We start from the raw sequence: 23,782 nt of genomic DNA, 5'->3' as shown, positions 1-23,782 counted from the left end.
GGACCCCCTGCAGTTCGCTTACAGAGCCAACAGGTCTGTAGACGACGCCGTCAACCTGGCTCTACACTTCATCCTCCAGCACCTGGACTCCGCAGGATCCTATGCCAGGATCCTGTTTGTGGATTTCAGCTCTGCCTTCAACACGATCGTCCCGGCTCTTCTTCAGGACAAGCTCTCCCAGCTGAACGTACCTGACCCCACCTGCAGGTGGATCACAGATTTCCTGTCTGACAGGAAGCAGCACGTGAAGCTGGGGAAACACGTCTCAGACTCGCGGACGATCAGCACCGGCTCCCCTCAAGGCTGTGTTCTTTCTCCTCTACTCTTCTCCCTCTACACCAACAGCTGCACCTCCAGTCACCAGTCCGTCCAGCTCCTGAAGTTCGCGGACGACACCACCCTCATCGGACTCATCTCTGGAGAGGATGAGTCTGCCTACAGGTGGGAGATTGACCATCTGGTGACCTGGTGCAACAACAACAACCTGGAGCTTAACGCTTCAAAGACAGTGGAGATGGTTGTAGACTTCAGGAAGAGCGCAGCCCCACTCGCCCCCATCACCCTGTGTGACTCTCCAGTGGACACTGTGGAGTCCTTCCGTTTCGTGGGCTCCATCATCAGCCAGGACCTCCGATGGGAGCTGAACATCGGCTCCCTCATCAAGAAAGCCCAACAGAGGATGTACTTCCTGAGGCAGCTGAGGAAGTTTAACCTGCCACAAACAATGCTGGTTCACTTCTACACTGCCATCATAGAGTCCATCCTCACCTCCTCCATCACCGTCTGGTACGCTGCTGCCTCCACCAAGGACAGACGCAGACTGCAGCGTATCATCCGCTCTGCAGAGAGGGTGATTGGCTGCAACCTCCCATCTCTTCAGGACCTGTACTCCTCCAGGACCCTGAGGAGAGCAGGGAAGATCGCTGCCGACCCCTCCCACCCCAGACACCATCTGTTCGACCCCCTCCCCTCTGGCAGGAGGCTGCGGTCCATCAGGACCAAAACCTCCCGCCACAAAAACAGTTTCTTCCCCTCTGCAGTCAACCTGACGAACTTACATTGACCCCCCCCCAACACAAACACTACTTATACGTTATATTAACGTACATCACCCCTGTCCCCCCTGCGTTACATTAACGCACCCACCCCCTACTAGACACTTTACCTGGACACTTTACTTTATTCTGGTCACTGCACTGTTGTTATTTATCTTATCTTATTTTTATTTTTATTCTTATTCTTATTTTAGCTTTTATATTCTACTTATTTGTTATCAAAACAATAGCACCTTCAGACCACAGCAAATTCCTTGTAATGTATGTTACTTGGCAATAAACAGTTTCTGATTCTGATTCTGATTCTGATCTTGGGCTGACAGATCAGGTGGTCCTTGTCCTCCACCTGTTTCCTTCTTTCTCTAGGTCAGTTATTCTTTTTTTCGCATCAACTTTAATGTCAAGTCATTTCATTTTTACCTGAGCCACAGTCCGTATCCCAGGGGAAACAACATTCACCGCCTCAGTTATTGCAGCCTAGAATGATTCTGATTCACTATCATCTGCATGGTGGTAAGAACATAATTGGCTGGTGTGCATGTGTCATGAATTTGAAGGTATTTTGCTTGCACACGTATTTAAGTAAGAACTTTTCTACGCACATATTAGTGAAATAGGCCCATTGTCTCTCTCTCTATCCCAGGGCTCATACCTCAAGGTTTTTGCTTGGTATAGTTTGCTGCCTTCAACACTAACACACACACACACACACATTCCTCACTCATTCATGCTTTCCACACACTACTGAGCAACTAATCTCCACACCCATGTTTGTTTCCTTCGTTTGTCTATAATTGCTGTCCTGGTGTCCTCCTCATTACTGAGTGTGTCTGAGGTTTTTTCTTCTGTTGCTATTTTTGGGTTGACGTCAGCAGAAGACCTAGCCCCCAGCACTAATTCAAAAGAAAGAGACAAATTTTCAGTGCGCTGCTCTGTATGGATGGATTTTCGAGACTATAGAGGCCATTACAGGGTTGTGCTTATAGCACTACTACACTGCATAACCTTCTTCTTCTACTTCTTCTTTACAGATATCTGCAAATGACATTACATTCTTAAGCCAAGCATTATGCCCATAATGCCATTTGGACACTCAAGTTATACAGTAGTAAATAAAAAGAGACTCTCAACATCCTGCCAATAAATTGATGTCCCATCATATAGGATATGACTTGTGCATTACCTTCTTAGTACTGCTGCTGGGTGGCTCAGTAGGATACTTTAGATACTTACTCTTCCCTTAAGAGTGCATACAATAGGATGTTTTAAGACTCATTCCAAATGTTACGACCATGCTTCTCCTCTGTGCAGAGGGAGACTAAGAGCATGGAATCAGGATGGGTCATTGTGAAAACATCTGTAACAGAAGCAGCTGCAGAAAATGTTAGCTAGAAGCTGGTAGTACCGCTCATGATAGTAACTGACTCAGGAACCCAGTGATTGATTCTGGTGATGATCTTTGGAGATACTCTAGTAAATAACGTTGTCACTAAGGAGTGGGAGTCAGAACATCAACCAAGTAGTTCAATAGAGGTCGTTTAAGTGTGAAAGCTCAAATGAGCACTCTGTGGATTTCCTTGGATATGGTGTCTTCTCAGGAAGAAGAGTTGGAAGTTTCAGAGGGGCATGAGCTTTGGCAGATATCACAAGGAGAGTTAGAAAGGTCCTTAGCAGCAAGGCACCAGCTGATCAAATTTGTTCTGAAATGCTGCAGGCTGTGGATTCTGTTGGACTATTGTTGACATGTCACTTCAAAGTCACACAATTCTTTTGGAACGGTGCCTTTGAATAGCAGATGGGGTGCTGGTCCCCATTTCCAGTTAACAGGATGGGATGGGTGTGTTCTGTAACCTTCAAGGATTCACACTTCTCAGCCTCCTTAAAAAAACATTGACAGGATACTGGAAACAAGAATCAGTTTTTGTTAGACTTACCCTGGTTCCTCTTTGGACAAGCTTTTTTCGTTAAGGCAGATAATAAGGAGGTCATGGGTATATGCTAAGCCTGTTTATATGCATTGTGTAGGCTTGTGACCATCTTTCCCCGGATATTCTATTAGCTCCATAAAGCTGAAAGAATATGGTGTAAGGGTCGTCGCTATGAGTCATTTAATGTTTTCCAGTTTTGGCTTTGAGTCAAGAGTACAAAGAATTTGCTCAGAAAAGAGATCAGTCCCCAACCAGGATACATATTTTCACTTTTCCTGTTTGTGATATTCATGAGCAGGAAGTGAAGTTGCTGCTGAGTTTTGGAGTTACTGTTGGTCATATTACAATGGCATCACTGCAGATCATGTTGTCAGTCTGGTCTCATCAGACCATGATATCTGGTGTAATAGTGACTGGAATTTCCTTTTGTGAGGCTTCCATAGACGGACAGATAGCGACACAGACCGTGATTATGTCATCGCTTGTTTAACTTGCTCGTTAAGGCTAGGCAGTACACAGGCTTTCTCACAGACAGTAATTATTTGGGGAATTTAAAAAAGGGGAAAGGGTGAGAAATGCAGTGAAGGAAAGACAGAAGAAGGAGACTGTGGGGGGAAATGCCTACAAGGATGCATGAAAAAAGAGAAGATCTAACATCAGGTCTTACACTGTTCTCAGTCATCAGTGGGGAGAAAAAATTACTCTGACATCACCGAGCTAATGTCCTGCAGTCTCTTCCATCAGTAGCACCCGAGATGTGCCTCTCCTGTCTACACTATAAACCTTTCATGAAGAGGGAGAGACTGTGGCTAAGAGAAAATGGAGAGAGGGGAACTGCCAAAAAAAAAAGCCAGATAAATCAAATGTGGAGCAGAACTGAGGGAGAGAAAAAAAGAGACTTTGAAAATAAAGATAAAGGAAAGGTGAAGGAGGGTAAAATAAAGGAAGAGCCTGAAGGGACAAAAGCGTAAAAAATTAGGGTATAGTACAGGGAATAGATGCATTGCAAAGGATGCAAAGAAAATTAAAGGAGAAAACAAGTCAGGGAATAAATGTGGAAATGGCAATTTTATTTATATAGCACATTTCATTACAAGTAAACTCAATGTGTAAAATATAAATATATAGACACAAACATGAGAATATAGGTAGCATAGGCAACATCAATACAATGAATCATACACCCACCAACATACATTAAACATACTACATAGCAACACAATCAAATAGAAACTCCTGCCCTATCACATAACCGCACCTGTACAACTGTACAAGACATACGAGCACACACACACAGTAGTTAACCATACGCCTAAGAGAATAGAAAGGTTTTGAGTTTGCGTTTGAATGTGGACACAGTTGTGACGGACCTCAAGTTAGCAGGCAGCTTGTTCCAGAGAACAGGACCACAGTAACTAAAGGAATCCTAACCGGACCTAGATCTAATTCTGGGTACAGCTAAAAGACCTCCACCTGACAATCTAAGAGGCCTGATCTGGTCATAATCAGTGAGCAAGTCAGAAATGTATTTAGGAGCTAAACCATTAAGTAATTTAAAGACTATTAGCAGGATTGTGAAGGTGATTCTGTCTTGCACTGTTAGCCAATGAAATGCTTTCAGGACCGATATGTTCAAATGTTCGTATACGTGTAAGGCTGCTGCGTTCTGAATGAGCTGGAGTCGTCCTACTAATTGTTTGAATAATCCTGCAAATAGAGTGTTGCAGTAGTCTAACCAGCTTGAGATCAATACAAAAAGAGCAAAAGAGAGAGAGCAGGGAAGTCACTGTCTGTCATGGCATAGCTTTGCATTGTATGGCATTTCTTTGCATTGTATGGCAACCATGTTATCTTGCACCCCACAGCCCTAAAATCTTGTAAAACAGCAGAATTCAACAGTATTCATTGCAGTGCTGTTGTACTGGATTTAATTAGATTGTACCTAAAGTTGTGACTCTTTATGTAAATCAGACTGCTGCGTAAAATCAGGCCAGATGAGTAAAAGGGTTGCAGATGACTGCACAGTCCACTTATCCATTGTATCTGGCATAAAAATTATGCTCTGTACTGTATGTGAAGAGTCATCCCTGAATGTATCACCAAGTGGCTTACTCCCAGTTTTAAACAGTTCAAATGAAGTGTGATCTCACTCTGTGGTCCAAGCAGTCACGTAGTTTCAAAGAGGTAAGTCTGCCCTATTTCCTCTGAGCTTGAACACTCTCTGCAGGGTACATGGAGAGAGACCACAGGTTTGCTATTGTTCATTATGTTTACCTCAGTAGGATTGGTGTAGCGGAGGTGACTATATTGGCAGTACTGCACAGAAAATAATAGCTTTGATAGAGAGAGTTATGTAAAGGTATTAATCTGACTGTGGATGAGTGTTTTTATGGGTTTGGCTTCTTCTGAGAGCTGTGGGACCAGTTATTTTCAAGGAAAATGTGACAGTTGGGCACTTTCAAAGAGAATTCATAATAGAAGTGTTTTTATGTCAGTTGGTCCCATGCTGCTTTACAAATGACTTACACTTACATTTTCAAGCTCTGCTTTTGAAACGACTGTGTCTTGTATACATCCTCTATGATTAATACCTAAAAGTGCATCATCAAACAGTCATTTCTTGAACAAAGATGTGAAAGTCAGGCAACAAACAACTGCACTGCTGCATTTTTTATCTTTCATTTTCACTTTCATATTCTCAAAGAAGATATACATAATTATATAATCACATTGGATAAACATTGAACACAACTAGATTTTAATCCACAGTAAATGAGATGTGAGTTTTAAGAATATGATGTCAAGGACGTATTTTTGTTCTTTTGCACAGAAAAGAAAGGAAAAGACTTTTGGCTTTCTACTTCAACCATTAATTTAAATGGTAATCATGAACTGTGTCAGTGTAACAGACTGACAGAGTTGTTCAGTGTTTTATTTGGGAAGGTCATTCAGACAGGTAAAAAAACTGATATTAACTGTGAGCAATATAATTATTTTTAAAACCTGCAAAAGATTAGTACAAATATTTTATGAATTGCTTTTGGTAATTTGATTAGATAGACTAGATACCTGAGTTTTGGGTAAGTGAGACCACTGTTTCTCGAATACAGTGAAGAAATACCAAGTCCATGCAGCACAGACTATAAATAAGAGGCATATCTCATCTGTTTCAATATTGTACGAAGCTCCCAGGCTCATACCTCCCCAATACCTTCCAGAGAGGCAGCAAATAGATAAAAATGACACCCCTTTTAAGTTCCCTATGGATAAATGCTTGGTTAAGTGTTCTCTCAACCAGTATATTGCTGGCCGGTAAAGAAGATTTGTTTGATATAGAAAACAATTTATACTGTAAATTCTCCAGTTGCAAGGAAGGTGGGGTAGCCTACTCAATTTTATCAATTTATTTTGATCAAGTTACAGATCCTGCCTGTTTTGAGGACAGAGGAAGAAAAGAGCATGGCACACTTTCTTGTGTTGCCCTCTATTGAGCTATGCCTGCAGCATTTCTGTCACATCTGATAACATGATTTGGCGATGCAGTCGCCAAAAAATGTGAATTTTTTCCTTTTCTTAGTATTTCTGGCCATGTACATATTTGTTTTATCCGTGGGCTATTTCCCATTCCACTGACTTGATGTTATATTTTTGGCCATGGTATCTCTATAGACAGCCCATGATGTTGTTGATGATGTTGTAATTTATTCAGTACCAACAATCAATCTTGTAAAACACAGTAAATGCCATACAATCAAAATCTCTAGTTCACTTAAAACAACACTAATGAGTAAAGAAAATCACCAGTAGCACTTTGACAAAGACTCATTATCAACCTGACAACTTGCAAGCATACATGGAGGTTTTTAACTGGGTGAAAATCAGAAATGATGCAATATCTTACTTTTTTCTTTACCCTACTCAATACAATAATTGATAATGACATGCATGAGTAATATGAGTAATATGTTGACCTATCTGTTACAGCTATATCTGCAAATACACAACACAGGTTTTTGCATTGTGTAGTTCAAACAGCATTATTTTGACCATCTTTGTCAATACCTACAATACAGACACCAAATTACCAGATATAAAAATATTAAAATGATGATCTACTGTATGTATTTACCCCATTCTTTCAGTTCTTTCAGCAGTGGATGTTTAATAATTTTAAAAATGAGACCAATCCATCTGACTAATAAAACTGATTCATGTGTCAGTATCAAATATCAGTTACAGTGCTCTAAACTAGTCAATTGTGACAGTATGCAGATCAACTCAATAAGCCTCGCATACATTTTCCATGAAGTCTTGCTCAATTTGACTGACATGCTGTGGTCTATGCCGTTTATCACAGAGGTGATTCTGTACACAGATCTTTGAGTGCTGTTATAAATGAAAATATGAGAGCTATATGAACATTTGGTTTTTGATGATAAAAATAATGTTTGTGGTGGTTTGAAAGTAAATGTTGTTAAGTTAAAACTGTAACTTAATTAGCTGAACTGGATGAATTTGAAATAAACTTGCAAGTGCAATAGCCACAATATTGGACCCTGACAGACTGACTATAAGTTTAATAGCCATGCCAATGCCTATTAACTTCCCTGAAGTTTGTTGCAGAATGGGAATGCTGCAGGAATACAGGAACTCTGTATATTTTTATTGAGTGGAGCTTACTACATCAAGGCCAAGTTCATTGTAATGCATTGTTTTGAAACTGCCATGTTAAAAAGGATTGATTTTCAAAAGTGCAATAACTTTTAAACACTCAAGCAAAATCAAATTTCAAAAGCACATCCATTAAACATTTGATCATATATGTGCACAAATTGAGAAAAGTCTGAATTCCTTTGACATGGGACAAACAAAGCACTCTTCATCCAATGAATGAAGTACTGTAAATAAGACTTTATCTTATTGGCAAATCTATTGCTTAAAATGAAATCGTGCAACTATATGGTGTGGCACATATTGGCTTTCATCTTGCAGCGGACAGGCCACAGGCCTGCTCTCCATCTGATTGGCTAAGACCAAGGCTGATGAGTTACTATATCAAATTACAAATGCATATATACTAAAGATGCAGCAATTTCATGTTCCTCAAAGCTGTATTCCAAAGCTGATTAGAAAACAGTTGGATTGATCCCATATTCAGTTGTCTTATCTGAACCTACTGAATAACACCTATGCACAGTAAAGCAACAAGGTCCTGGAAACCAAGAGTAGACAAATTACCACATTAGTGCACAATGGTATACTAGAAGATGTTTCTAGTAACTTCTAGTAACTCAATTTTACAGTGACCTGGTGTTGATCTGGTTTGGTCTGCATATGTACATGAAATGCCACCAGATCACTTGTAAAAGCTCTGGTATTTTCAGACAGATTTGCCCTCTGAAACCAGGAGAAGGACACTCTAATACAGCAACATCTGGCAACACATACACCCACACACACATATGGACACTTAACATCCTCTGTGGGTTGATGCATGATGAAATATTGATAATTACTAATGTTCTTGTATGGCTGGTAGGTGTAGCAACATGGATGACACGTGCTACTCGGTATATGTGGTGAATCATTAATATTCACAATGAATACTGGATGAATTCTTCATCCAGTGAAGTGCTACTAATATCCCAGACAGAGACTTTAGGCGCTTTGATCAGGATGTCTTCCTATCCTCAAATGCTGTAAAACCACACAGATATGCTTCTGTCACTTTCTTCACCACCACAGCAACATATTACAAGTCTTTCAATAATATATTGGTGCCTTTAAATTCAGTGGGTGGTCAGCTCTCATCCTCATATTCCTTAAAATGGAAAAAAAATATGTTTTATAGTTTCATGATAATTAGACTCTTTTTTTTATATCACAAAATTTGAATGAAAGAAGGGAGATTATTTCCCCCTGACAATCTTTCCTCATTCATTTTTGCTCGCTTTTAACTCCTTGGTGAGGTTTATCATTAATATTCTGTCCTTAACCCCTCCTTAGCCCCCAAAGTCTTGGATCAACAGCTATGTTAGCAATAGCCAGAGGATGTTAATTTGAAAAATCAACAAATTAATCGGCTCAGGAGGGATGCACGGGTGGAGGGTGGGAGCTGTTGTCTATCGGCAAGGCCTTTGCTGTACATTTGGCTGGACAAGAAAATCCCCATGGCAGCACACTGGAGAAGGGCATGATGGAGCAGATGGCTACCCCCCCCCTACTCTCTTCACTCGTGCTTGCCAGACAGACGATGCTACAGGTGTTACAAGATGTCCAAACTGGATCAAGGCCCAGTTCCAGGTGTTCCCCCCCACACTTCCTACTCAGTCTCTCTCTGCAGTTCTCTCCCAATTCAACCTCTTTCTCCTTCCCATCCTCCCTCATTTGGCTTTCACTTCCTTCCTTTCAATTCCTTCTCCCCTTGCTTACCTCAAGCCAAAGATCATTTGGCTACATTCACAGGCCAGGTAAGGGGAAGTCAACTGCAGCCAAGGAGAAAGCTGACATATCTGTTAGCCTGAGGGGCCTGTCCAGGTGGCTGCTCCAGTTAACAGCCAGTTGCTGACAGGAAGATTGGCAAATAAAGAAGAGATGATGTGGCTGTGATGCTTTTCCAAGCCAACATGAAAAGCTACTCAAAAGCAAGGGTGCTGTCACAGTAAAACACTGGAAGTGAAAATTGTTTAATCACATTTAAATGCAGTTTTACCATTACCTGTCAAACTAAAATGCAATGTGAAATCGATGTGGTAAAAACAAGACTTTGTCTCAGTTGTTAGTGTATTAATGTTTACACTGGATCACGGTGATAACTGATCACAGGTCATCACTCAGTATGTAGGGATAAATACAGAAGCCAATATTATGTTTACAAATACAAAACAGCTGATAACAGTAGTCTATAGTAATGTTAGAGGCTTGTGCTTTACTTGGGCACAATGGTGTTAAGAGCTAAATGTTATCATCAGCATGCTAACATGCTCACAATGACAATGTAATGTTTACCACATTTGACAAAAGAGACATTTTGACCTGATGATGGCGCTAGGAGAAAACTCCAAAGTAATTCAAATTCATCCTGTGGGGAACAAAAAATGTCAAACCCGAATGTCTGTATCAAGTTTTATGGCAAACAATCCAATAATTGCTGAGACATTTCAGTCTGGGTCACAGTTGTGAACCAAACAACAAAGCGACATTTCCATCCAAAGCAAGTATTCATGCTGATGGGAAACCAATGATAGGTTAATGTGAGTATATGATACAACACTCAGACCTCTAAATATCCCAAAACTGTAGTACAACCACAAACATAAACTCTTTTCTCAAGTTTCTGGTTTGTATATTACAGCGCAGTATAAGAGAAAATTCAGACTCAAGATGAAAGAAAATGTAATTCAATTGCAGTGACATCTTGAAGCCTTTCAGGCTATATTGTGTGCAGAACACTGTCCCATAAAATATCTTGGGGCCCATTTTCATCCTGGTGCAAATCAACTCCAGTGACCTTGCGCTGGGTAAGTATCAATTTCATTGGCTGAAAGCAGATTTTTCTTGAGCCTGCACCCACTTCGTGATTTCATGACACTGCTTGCACCAACACAAGCAGAGGGCAGTAGAACATTGCTTTTTAGGGGAATTAATGCAGCTGATTTGATGTCCATGATTAATACCAACCCACGCCTACTCATAATTAATTTTACCCAGACCATGTTCACCAAACATGTGGTGTTCACACTTAAATAAGCCTACAAAATGACCCTTTGCCGTTGCCAGAGCTTGTGATTCCACTGGCAAAGATAGGGCCCCTTAGGTGAAGAAGATTAACCGTTTTTACAGTCATAAAAGATCAAATGTTGGCGTGGCATTCACACAAGGAATGCTCTACACTTATTCCTGACAACTTTTAATTTTAGCCCAGCCACATATCTCAAAGGAAGCAAGAAGGAACTACCCACTACACAGGCATTGTCCAGAATTCAGAATTTATATGTGTGTGTGAGTTAGAGAGAGAAGTGACTGAGCAGAACAGAAAGAAAGAGGTCAAGAGAAGCCTGCAGGAAGGATTCAAAAAGGTTGTAAATCTGTTCTTCATTTGATATCCTCTGGGAGATTGAAAAATTGCTGAAAATTGTATTCGCATATTCCTTCATTCAGGGAACAATACGGAACACACTCTTTTCACGCTAGGAGTTCTCTCAACAGTGTAACATTAAACTTAATACCATGAATAAATACCAGAGAATTCATACAGAAAATACGACATCTGTTTTTCTGCCTTGTCCTTCGCCCAGTAGTAAAAAACACAAATGAGTGTGAATATTAGGAAAATGGCCACAACTTACCTTTTTGTCTCCAGTCATCATCAAATATCATCATGGCCATTCTTAAACACAGCAGGTGTTGAAAACCTGTTTGCCCTTGAGAAGACACCAACTAGTAGAGGCATACAGAACCCCAGGGCACTGAGTTGCACTTCAAATGGCAACTCTAGCTAACAAGGCTGAACAACATAACAGTAGTTGGTCCTTAATGGAGCCCAGAGCCTGACCAGTGATTTATGTAAACGTAAGCAGCTATGGTTGTGCACTAAAAAGGTTTCTTTGGTCTTCGTTTAGTTTTTGAAATGTTGGAAACACGTGTATTATTAAACTTATATATTATTTATTTGTTTAAAATACACCTGCTTAATAAACACTTTGTATTAATTTGAGTTCAGCGCTCCAGCAGTTAACAATATACTTGCTGAAAATGCATTGGCCATATTTATAGATGAAAGAAATCTTTTAATCTTTTAAAAACAATTAATTTTCTCGAAGGTTTTTTCTTTTTCTTCCTGGTATTCTTGCAGTTCGGAAAGCTCTCCTGTCTTTGTCACTGCTAACTCCACTGTTGATCCAGGGAGAGAGTAGAGTGACCACCTCCATGCCACAGGGTGTTACCAACCGCTTCTTTTCACCTGCTTGCTAACGCATACAGTAGGAGGTCACTTCACCACATCCCGCCCTCCTCCTCTTAAGGATCTCAGTGTCTTCCCACCCACAGACAGTGACAACTGTGGTTTGTTGGAACACCACTGTGTCACAGTGCACAGTGGCTCTGTTTGTCTCCCTTCGAAGGCCTGGGACATTGAATGCTTCCAATTTGATGGCTTGATTTCATTGAAAGGAGACATTCTCTCCGGAAAATGACACATTCTACAGAGGGTTACTCCTGACCCATCCACATACCAGTGCATGTGTGCTCACTGACAAGGCATGGAGTTCATCACTCATTTTTTTTTCATGTAATGGCAAGTATAACAATGGTCTTGACAGACACCTACTTTGATTCTGCATGTCTCTGTAGCTTCAATAGGGGCAGAGAGAAGGATCTCACCAACCAACAACCATTGTAAGTCCCAGGATAGCACCTGCTTACCTCAGGCAAAGTGTATCTGTTCCATCAGACCCATAAAAGGGAAAAATGATAGACGCAGCTGAAATGCATCCAGTGTAGACAAGAACAAACAGCCTGAAGAACATCTTTTATGCATTGCATCCAGAAGGGCAAGACATTTAGCAAAAATTTTAAGCCCATTTATGTGTATATATGTTTCATTTTATTGCTATTCGACAACAGTCATTTTGTCACTCCGACAGCCTTGTAACAGATTGCAGTGATCCAATGAAGATGTGTATAGCTACTGCAGACACACTCACAAACAAAGAAACAAGTTAAACGTGTAAAAAAAAAATGCATTTAATTTTCTATTCATTTTGGTTTGTGAGTAAATAAGAAAATAAATCCAGATTGATCCATACATAGTTGAAGTGGTTAGAAATATATACTTTTTGAGATTCAAGTCTAAGCAAGATGGGATTTGGTTTTTGCCATAATCTACCATATATTGTCTTCATACCAGGTATGACCGTATAAAGAAATGAAATCACTTCCTGCACAAGGAAGATATATATATATATAGCCCCAAAAGTATGCCGAATAGGATTTTAGGAAAGGTAAGTTTGCTATAATTAGTTGTTCAAATCTAAATCTATGTAGAACTCTGTGTGTGTAAGGCACCATCAAAAGCTTGGTTCCAAAGTGATCTATCACCATCTTTCCTCACCTCCAATCACAACAAATGAGAATTGAGCATGGCGGTGACACAGGTAGGAGGTAATGGGGCGACCTCTCAGCCGAGCACCTAGCTGCTGACTCTGAGCAGATAGCAGTGATAGTGTGGAGATCTGTTATACTATTTAATGAGGAGCACAAGCCTTCGTTAGAGAGAACTGCTACACCTTGGATCCAGCATTCACTGTGACATAGCATGGTTAAAAGGTTGACGCAAGCATAAGAAGGCAGAGAGCGAAGTGCTGCAATACTGTAACTACATCTGAGACCTTTATCGCATCATCTCCCTTTATATCTCCCCTGACTAGTATCAAATGTGCTACTTAACTACATCTAAGTTTCTATGTGTGTAATCCATAATGAAAAACCATACTACAATATGAAGTCAACTCTATATTTTAATCAATAGTAGAATTATGGGTGCTTGGTTTTGTTCAAGCATGGTAGGCCTACATACAGTTTATTCATTGCAAAGTCTGTTGTCATCTCTTACTGCAAGTGTGAACACTAAATCAGATGCACTCAAAACAACTGAAACAAGAGAAACTCTTTAGGATATTTGCAGTCTCTTGAGGAAATTCTCCAATATATGCAAACCAAGCGGGAGAAGATCAGCAAAATATTCATATGTTGCTTTACTATGTAACTGTGCTCACCAATGTGCTTTAGCTAAAGATTATATTCATCAAAATATCAAGGTTTTCTGAATGTCATTTTATTACACATTGCATATTTATGATAAATAAAGAAAATGTTAAACTATTGAAATTAAGCAGCATTGTAAGATAGAAAGAGTCATGCAGCTCTGGTTCCTTAAGGTTTTGACCATTCAGCAAATATACAATACAGTGATTAATTTGCATGTTTTTTACATGGAACTTTGATAAGGTAGTAGAGCGAAGCGTGGGAAGAGCAGTATCAAAGGTTAATTTCACTTCACCATTTTTATTTCAGAAAAGTAATTACACAGATTTGACATTAGTGTGTAAATGCCCCAAAGGGATTTAACTGAATGTAAAAAGCACAGTAAAGACAAAACAGTGAAAACAAAGAGCAAGCTTTTAAAGAAATTATATTATTCGTACTTGACAAGTAAAAAAAAAATAATGAAAAACAACAGACCAATGGACAAGAAATTCTCAAGGTCCATCACTGATTCCTTTAGAAGGGAGAGTATAAACTCAGGAGCAATTAATGTATATCTAAATCTATTTTACTACATTCTATCAGTGAATAATTATGATCCTGAATTAGAGTACAGAAAGGAAAATGTGTGCAACTTTATGTAAAAGCTTTCTAATCCATAATCTGAAGGTGAAATGGCTGCATCAATGAAAACAGTAAAGGGCAGACCTTCATGGTTTGATCTCCTGTCCTGCATACGTTGCCTCAACCAAACTGATATCCCTGTCCAGAAGCAGACACAGATATTACCTCAGATTCATTATGAGCTGCTGGAGCCTTCCGTGGAAAAAAAGGGAAAATTGCAGCTTGCCCTAATGGAATATTCATAGACCTGATGTCAGTGTCAGTGTACTGTCACGTGGACATATGTCTAATAACACAGCTCTCATTTATCTCTCTCTTTTTTTCTTTTACACGCTTGCAGACACAGATGGAGAACATGGACAGAAAGTTGCAGCAGAAGATAACAAACCAGCATTTTTCTGCAAATGGACAAAATATGTTGCGATGCAATTCACATTGTATACACCCAATGTGTATAATGGGATCCAATGAAAATGAAGAAATCTACCAATGTTTTGTCTTGTCTGTTCTTTTAGAAACTTCACACAGTGTGATTTCAGAATTTATTTCTCACAGCTCTTCACTTCCATTTGGGCAGATTGGATGCAATGGTTCCACTGAGCAAACAGCAGATAGTATTTGACATTTATTCAGGGGCATTGCAGTGTGAAGGTTATCGGTGGAATTTTTTAGGCTTGTGCCATATCTGATGTCTTTCTCTCTTGTAAGCCTTACATTTGAGTTGAAAGGCATGTTCCTTCTTGTAGTTAGATATCAGCTTCTTTCTGTTTCACCAGACTGGCAAATGGCTCTAAGGCTGCAGATAATATATGTCACCAAGTGACAGTACAGTTATGTGATAATTTACATTTACAAGCCTCAGCTTGGTTAGCTATATGCGGTAACATTACCTTTATTTATGCTGATAAGTAAAATCATACCAGTGACTACTAATTTTGAATCATCACAGCTCACATACCATGCATTTCTTTCCTGACCGTAGCATTGTAGCATGATCAACATGGATGCTGATCAACGTTTTGTATCTTATTGATAAAATAATTAACCTTCCTTGAAGTTGTTGTCCACATGGCCTCTGGGTCATAAAACAGGCTCTGTTACAAACATCCTGTCTTCACTTGACCTCTGGATCATAAAATAAACCCCACCAGACCTTCGGGAGGACGGCAATGGAAGTTGAAGAAACTTTGAATCCAGCACAGCCAAGGGTTGTGTGAAGAAGTTATCGGCTGCACAAAAGCCGATTCAAGCTGAATCACCACCCGTCCAGAGAAACTTCTCCCCTGGCCATCTGAACCACCAAGTGAAACTTTACTTTTCCTGTGAAAGTGGGGTTGATGCTATAGATTACTACAAGTAATTTGGTGTCAGCTCAGGAGTAGGAGCTCCCTTCAATATGATCGGGAATTGTGAAATATTTCACTCATGCTTCCCAGTAACCTCTCAGCTGCTGAACGGTGCATTAAGATGATTTCACTGGTCAATATTGAAGTTTTATCCACTTGGTGGTTTCCTGTGTTTACACAAGTTAATACAGCTTGCCAAGATAATCATTCACTGCGTCATCCAGTGTAAAATGGTTCTCATTTCATGCATTAATTGTTGTTGTATCTATGCCTTCATCCATGCATTTATTTATTGACCATCACTTCATTCATCGCATTTACTCATTCATTTGGATGTTTAGTAGCTATAGTTGTAGTTTAACAAACCTGTCATTCAGAAAGAACTTGATTATTGTGTGGTTTGTGTGTATGAAGGATCATGGTCACTGTATACGAACCAAGAACTGTGTAGCAACCTTTTAGACTGAGACTAAATTAACTTAAACTGGTGAAAACAGCTGCCTGCTGCGGCCGAAATGATGCTATGAGAGCTGCGAGAATGAGCCAAAAAAGTCGCAGCTGGACAGCTAAACAAAGAGCTGAAATGTAAAACCAACTGGAGCTGCAGATTCATCACTACGAGTGTCTCCTTTCACATTGTTTTCACATTGTCATTTGATACATTGTTATTATAAAAATATCAATTATAGCCGCTCACATGGCATAGCCTTCTTAATATACAAATATAATTTTATGTTAGAATCTGAAAACGTGTAAAACTACCATTTTCCTAACTATCCAAGATTATCACTCATTGTTTCAAAATGATATGTATAATTATAAGCAGTGATCTGCAGACAAGAGTGCCAATCATCAAGAAAAAAAACATCCTTTCATCATCATCATGTGAAACCCCCATTTTATTGTCTCTACTGCTTTGTCCAAACATTGTAGTTTGGGCAGTACCACAGGATTATCGCTTGTAGAAAAGGATATCTTCATAACGAACATCCGTCACTGGTGGCAGAATAATTAGGCTCGGGTTATTTTGGGAGAGGCTGTGATGAATACATATGCAGCAGTAATAATAGGAGCTTAATTTATGAAAACAGTAACAGGATATTTGGATGGTTCAAGTGTGTCTTTAAATCAATATCTAGGAGTATTAATTCGCCAGACCTTATGCTAAGCATGGTTAAGTGTAGTGAGGGGAGCATTGACTCACAAAATAACATGATGAATAACAAACCAAGGTGTAATGATACTGATAGTATACTAATCTGCTTATATTTAAAATTATCACGGGCAAACTTCTAATCATAAAACAATACATTTTTATGTGTAAAACATAAGTAAAAATCAATGCAGCACACATAATAAATGGTTAATTGTCGGAGAAAGACATGAAGCTGTGATGAAAACAATTCAATTCAATTTCATTCATGCAGTGCTAAATCATAGCAGAAGTTATCTCAGAGCACTTTTCATATAGAGCAGGTCTAGACCGTATTCATTATAAACAAAGGCAAGAAAATCAAGTCAGCATGAAGTTATCTGTCTCGCTGTTTGTGTGCCTCTCCTTTCATTTTTGCTTTTTGTGCTGCCTTGACCCTGAAATTTAAACCCCATATTTATATGCCAATGTAGTCACATAAACACAAGCATTACAGAGAAACGGCGCATCAAGTTTTCTTGAAGGTGTTTGATGAGCACAGCTGCACATCAGCCATGCACAAACACGTTCATCAGTAATGAATGCACCACAGCAGTAGATCCAGGTCTCCTGTCACTCCCTCACATCTTGACATTGCCTTTTGTCCCTCCTCTCCACACCACGGACTCCAACTTCCTAACCTCCAGCTGAACAAGAAAATTATGAGGATTATTAGCTTATTATTATTAGCTTGGTGATGTCCACCCACCATCAATTCCTAACTTAATGCCATTGAACTGTCAAGCTTTTCAGGCTGTCTGCTGAGTATTCTTCAAATCTTTCCTGATTCAGAAATAAAAATAAAAATGCATGAATAGTACACAGAAGATCACAATGACTGGTACATGAACACATGTATATTCTTATAGAATTCAGCTTTGCCATGTCTTTGCACCGTATTGGTATAGCCTGAAATGCCTTGTGATGAAGACCCAAATCTGACTATTCCTGTGAAAGTAATGTGGTCTAAGCTTGAATGTCAGTTGCAATCTGATTGGACATGCTTTGACAGCTCAGCAGCAAATGAGATTAAAATAAAAAAAAGGTTGAACTGGGTAAAATCTGATCTGTAACTAAAACAAATAAAACGAAGGTCAATGGAAGACAGAAATCCATATATCCACTATAGAATGTGCTGTGCAATTAGACTGGGAAGTAGTAAAAATACATGAATGAAGCTCATATAGCAGGTATCCTGTCAGTCTGACAAACTATAGTTAAACTTTTTAATTGAAGGTTGAACTCTAATTGACATCACAGAGTAGTGCTACACTATTAGCACTACACTATTAGAAGGAGAGCTAAAATTACACCCAGTGTAGTGCCATGCTCATTAACCCATGGTAATACTATAAAACCACCACTCCCAACATGGGCATGGCAATTAACTCACTCATTAGATCTAACTCATTAGTAGTGGTAGAGCAAAAAGACTATGATGTCAAACAAAACACATGCATAGAGTAGAAATGTAGTTCAAAGTTAAATAGAGGAATGCTTTAGCATGCACATGTGTTTAAAGCAGATGGAATTAAAAACTGTCAAATTCAGCAAGATCTGAATAGTAACATCTATTATTCCTCAAGAACACATTGTTCTAGGGCTTACTGTGCCTTAGAACAGTGTTCTGCTGTTGAGAAGTGAGAAGGTGAAGAAAAAGGCTCATTACGGTGTGGTCTGTGTGTGTCTGTAATGGGGATGTGCTTTATGTTAAAACTAAATGATTCTTCTAGCCGACAAGCATCACTGTCACTGTATCTCATATTAGTTTTGAAAAGATGAAAATATGTTTCTATGATCATATGTTCATTATTTACCATTAAGACAGAACCACCCATTCACATTGTAAGACAAAAAAGTTTGACAAAGTTGTCTTTTTTTTTACTCTTGTATTACAGGACAGGTATGGTAGTTGCCTCAGGGAAGAGGTCAGTTTTCATTTGATAGAGTGATGTTTGGATTTTACTTGGAACTATGTTTCTCCCGGGGTTAATTCAAAGGACAGTAAATGTAAAACCGACTGACACATGAAATATCTCCTTTGCTTTACAAGTACAATCCTGCAATCTATCTTTAGACCGTAAAATATGTTTTTCTTTTACCAGTCAGTCAGTGTGATGAAACTCTGATGAAATGTATCCTTTCCATTTTCTTTCTTTTGAAAGCTAGCACTATAAGGCAGGCAGCTGGTTTAGCAATATTGATTTCTTACCATGATTTCTTATCTATTCTTATCTTCTTATCTAGTTTTGTCTATGAAAAGGAAAAAGCGTGTTAAAAAGTCATTACTGATGTCCGTATTGAGTGTCACTGTAATGACTGAGACAATTAAAAGACGTATTGTACTGTATCGATGAATATTGTGCTGTCAAGTGTCTTCTTACCTTGCAAGCTAGCTTCTGTTATGCCTAGATTCAGGAACAACATGGGTTTTGTTAAGAGTTGGAAGGTGACGGGAATTCTGGAGTGCAGCATGCAGTTACTGAGGCTAAGATAGCTGTTGATGGTCAGTAAATATCTTCACACTGTAGTCTGGCTGCTAGTTAAATCACCATCTCTTGTTTTTTATAAGTTTTAAATACAAAATATATGACTTGTGGGTTTGGCAGCATGTTGGAAGGCATCTTTGATGGAGTTGGGCTGAGTAACAGAAAATCATGTAATGATTAATGTAACTTAAATTTATTGTCCTTCGTAATTGGCACTCAAATGCACCAGCAGCAAGACTTAGAGGCAAAAGTCTTATACTGTAGGTATGACCAATCTAAAAAGCACATGCTCCTCTATTTTCTCCATAAGATAATTTGCTGTGTTATTGGCAGATGCATATAGAGAGAGAAAGAGCAAGTGAGAAAGAGGTCAAAGGTGCAACCAAGTTAAATAAGTTTTTCCTCATTAACAGCAACATGTTGCAGGAAAGAGTTCAGGGAGAAGCCGTTACAGTATATTGTTATGCACCTCAATATGCATCTGTCTATAATAGCTTTCTGACAAGCTAACTTACAAGTTGGACTAATTTATGATCTTATGTGCCTTGTAATGGATCACATAGTATTGTACGATTTGGATGACACTAAGTAAATCTTTTTGTTTGTGCTGGAATATAATCACGCTTGTAGGAAATAAGATGATTTTTTGGCCTATATCTATATCTTTTATTCATGAATCTGTCTCATTGTTTCATCACACAGAAAGCTGTAGCGCTGTAATGCTAAGCAGGCCTGACATGTGTGAGCATCTCGAAGCAAAAGTGTTACAGAGTGTAAGGTAACAAAGCCACAGCACATACAGTATTTTTAGTTCTGGAGCAAATGACCGTCATTTTCACTTTAACATGTTTAGATTTTAGAGTTCTAATTAAAATGTGTACATCAACACACAGTTCCCATCGAACTACAAGGTTCAAACATATTGTATTGATCAAAATGTCAATATAAGTAGTTTTAGTTATATTTTCAGCTCAAGGTTGGATAGATAGAGACCAGTTCATGCTAACAAGCACTATCAAGTGTTCTGTTCAGTACAGCTACAAACTTGGCAGAGATAACAGTAAACACAAGTCGACATGTGTATTACTTAACTTGTTCTTCCTATAGAACATTAACATGGACTTTGTTACATTTAGCCTAATACTTTAACAAGCATTTAAGCATTGAATGGCATTTAACTGTTGATATTTAAAATGTTTTGCTTTGTACAGAGTGTTAATAATATGAAATACGTGCTCATCTTCAGAGAAGAAAAGTGGCAAATAGGCACATTGAGATGAGTCAAACATTCCTATCATCAGTTGCCATGGTGAGCTGAGAACACAGCTTTCTGTGCCTCAAAGCAGCCCATTAGTATGGCAGAAGAGAGTGCCCCACTGCTTTTGCCCACAGTATTTTAAACCCTTTACACTGACATGACAATCCAATGTGTCTTGCATTGTCTGTTTGCCTGTAAGTCAGATTAAGGTACACAGTTGCTCAGACTCTGAACAAGGTGAATTTGTACAGGACTGAACTAACAGTGCAAATATATCATGAATCCTGTAGCACCGTTGTAAAAGCAGACTTCTGAATTAAAAACATCCAAACCATCCAATGGGGTGTCTTTCCAATTGGGTGTTATTTACAGCATGCAGCAACCAGGACATTTTTACCATGGCTATGTATGAATGTGCATATATAGAGGTGACCATTTTTGCTAATACCAATGTGGCCAGTACAAATAACAGCCAGGTATACCTTAATTATTATGGTTTAGAAAGGCAGAATCTGCTCAAAAAGGTAAAGCATATCTCAACAGAGGCCTTGAAGACAACCAATCTTACATTCGTGACATCTGAAAAGTGAAGGCTTGTAGTCAAAGATGTGCAGGTACCCTGAGTAATGATAATGTGTACATTTCCTGGCCATCAAATTTTTCCATTCTGTTGCAAAGCCCACATGTTAGGTCAGCATCTCTTTTCACACTTGATAGGGTACATTGTCCAGCAGGGACTTCTAAGAACACGTCTTTCTTTGGCTACTGCACAGCCAGTAGAGCCCTGCTTTACTCAGCTCTGCTAGAAGACATGTATAAGATGAATAGCCAGTTACAATGTCTTTAGAATCTGAAAGGCAATTGTAAATAAAGCTTTTTTTTCTCTTTAAAAATTGTCGTGAAAAGGGAGCTGTCAAATGAATTTGGTTAATAATAGGTTAATTGATACAAAAAGTCAACAGAAAACAGTATTGTTGTACCTTGCCAGTGTATTTGGTTCTTAACATAGACAGTGACAATAATAGTTTATATTATCATTGTTGTTATTATTATTAGATATTAGATATTGTCACAATATAATTTACCATTCAAATCTTTTCCACACACAAATGCAATGCCAATATGTGCATGCCAAAATGTTGATCGATAGAATTAAAGATAAAAACATGCATCAGTGCGTGTGGCTCTCTTTCCTCTGACTTCTACTGGCGATCCAGCACCTACAGCAGGTGTGTGTTCCCTTCAGTTCTCCAATAAGCATCACACAGAAGATGAACCTTTACTAACCATTGAAAGCCTAATTTCTTGTGAAAAAACATACAGCTTTTGGATTTCTAGATAGAAGTTACATATTTTCAGAGTCACTTTAATACAGCCAAAGTTCAGAACCAACATTTAGTGGCCATTAGAGAAAATGCATATTAAGACACTTCTTCACTCGTGGTTGCATTTTCCCAAAGTCTCTCATGAGGAGCCCTTAAATCTCTTTGGAGTTCCAGTAGTATTAAAAATTTAGTTTGAGCACATATTTGAGATTTTCAGATGTGTGGAGTTCTCCACAGCTTGACAGCCTCGACTGTAGATACACTTTATTATTATTTCTGTCTGTACTACAGGTTTTGTACTGCTTTACTGACGTGGTCCACAAATAAGAAGTGGGTGATTATACGAATAGCATGTAAATGGACCATTCTGTTAGGTGTTAGGTGAATAGGTATCTTGCATGTGTAACTCCTGCTTGAACCTAGCCTGTGAGCGCTATTTTTGATAACAGATGCAAGGGAAAGTGGTACAATATGGCTGTGTCTACTCAGACAGACCAAAGAGGGGAGCTTTTCCTGAAAGAATACACTGAATACAATGGTTAACGTTCTTGTTGTGGATCCATTTCAATTAAACATTGCCAAGTTCTGCAATAATAATCTGCCCAAATGTAAAAATGTCCTATTTTGACAAATATTTCAAATTAAATTCAGTCTTTCCCACCAAACATTCAACATCCCTCAGACAGAAGATCCCTTGAAGTGTTTGTGCAGCTTCCTGCTGCATAATTCATCCCTTAAAGCTGCAGATAGTCAATCACAAACTATGTACAGTCGAAAAATAATGTCCCCCTGGGTAGCTAGCCTACAGTAAATAATGTGAAAGGCTATCTGTCATGGTCCCCAAGACCTATTTGATTTTAATGTGGCATGGAAAATTCATTTCACAATGAAAAACAATTAATTTAGTTGGTTAAGACAAAAAAAAACTAAATGATTGTCCTTTAACATATGTTTTTGTCATTTAATTATGACACAGTAAATGCATATATAAAAAGAAAATATGTATACCATAAAACATAAAGAAGAGGAAACGTTGCTCAGTGTGATGGTAAATAAACCTTGCATTTACCTCGAAGTTTGGTGATGCATGACAGATGGGCTGTATGACATCTCTTTTTCTTACTATTTTACTGATAGACAGCTAGAAAGTTCCGGTAATTCTCCAAGATGAGTAGTGGAAAATAAATAGATAGATAAATGAATAAAGGCAGGGAAGAAAAAGACTGTTTGCTAGCGTAAACAGAGAGGAAAACAATGCAGGTTTCAAACATATTCAGAATATTCATCTTTGCAAATGTTTACGAGGAAGGAAAGAAGAAGAACTACTTTATGCCCTAATTAAAAATCAAACAAAGAAGCAACATGAAATTGGGGGAGCCTTAACCACCAAAATGTGTGTTTTGAAAAAGTTAAAACTGCTGTAAATGGGGAAAATGGAAACAAAGCTCTTCAAAAAGCTCCTTGCCAATTGAGTATTTCTCAACGTAACACTCAAAGCTCACCTAGTTTTCTCCATATCCTCTTAATCTCCTTGTCTGCCTTTAAAATGGGACATTTCCTCAGCTCCACTGTTTGTTTCAAGTACCATCTTGCGTTTTTTCCTGTGCCTAACGCAATCGTGATGGTGCACTTATGGATTCTCATCTATCCAACCACCAAAACTTGCAGTAACTTGTGCTTTTGTGAGGGATTCACTCCTCTTCTTTACGCTTTTCTCACTCTACCAATTCTAATGACATTTTTCTGCCACGTCTACCTCATTTTCTACTTCTTATTTTACATCAAGATATCTAGGAAGCTA

The sequence above is a fragment of the Enoplosus armatus genome, chromosome 1, assembly GCF_043641665.1.
Source record: "Enoplosus armatus isolate fEnoArm2 chromosome 1, fEnoArm2.hap1, whole genome shotgun sequence".
Classification (NCBI taxonomy): Eukaryota; Metazoa; Chordata; class Actinopteri; order Centrarchiformes; family Enoplosidae; genus Enoplosus; species Enoplosus armatus.
Note: the sequence above shows the minus strand (reverse complement) of the source record.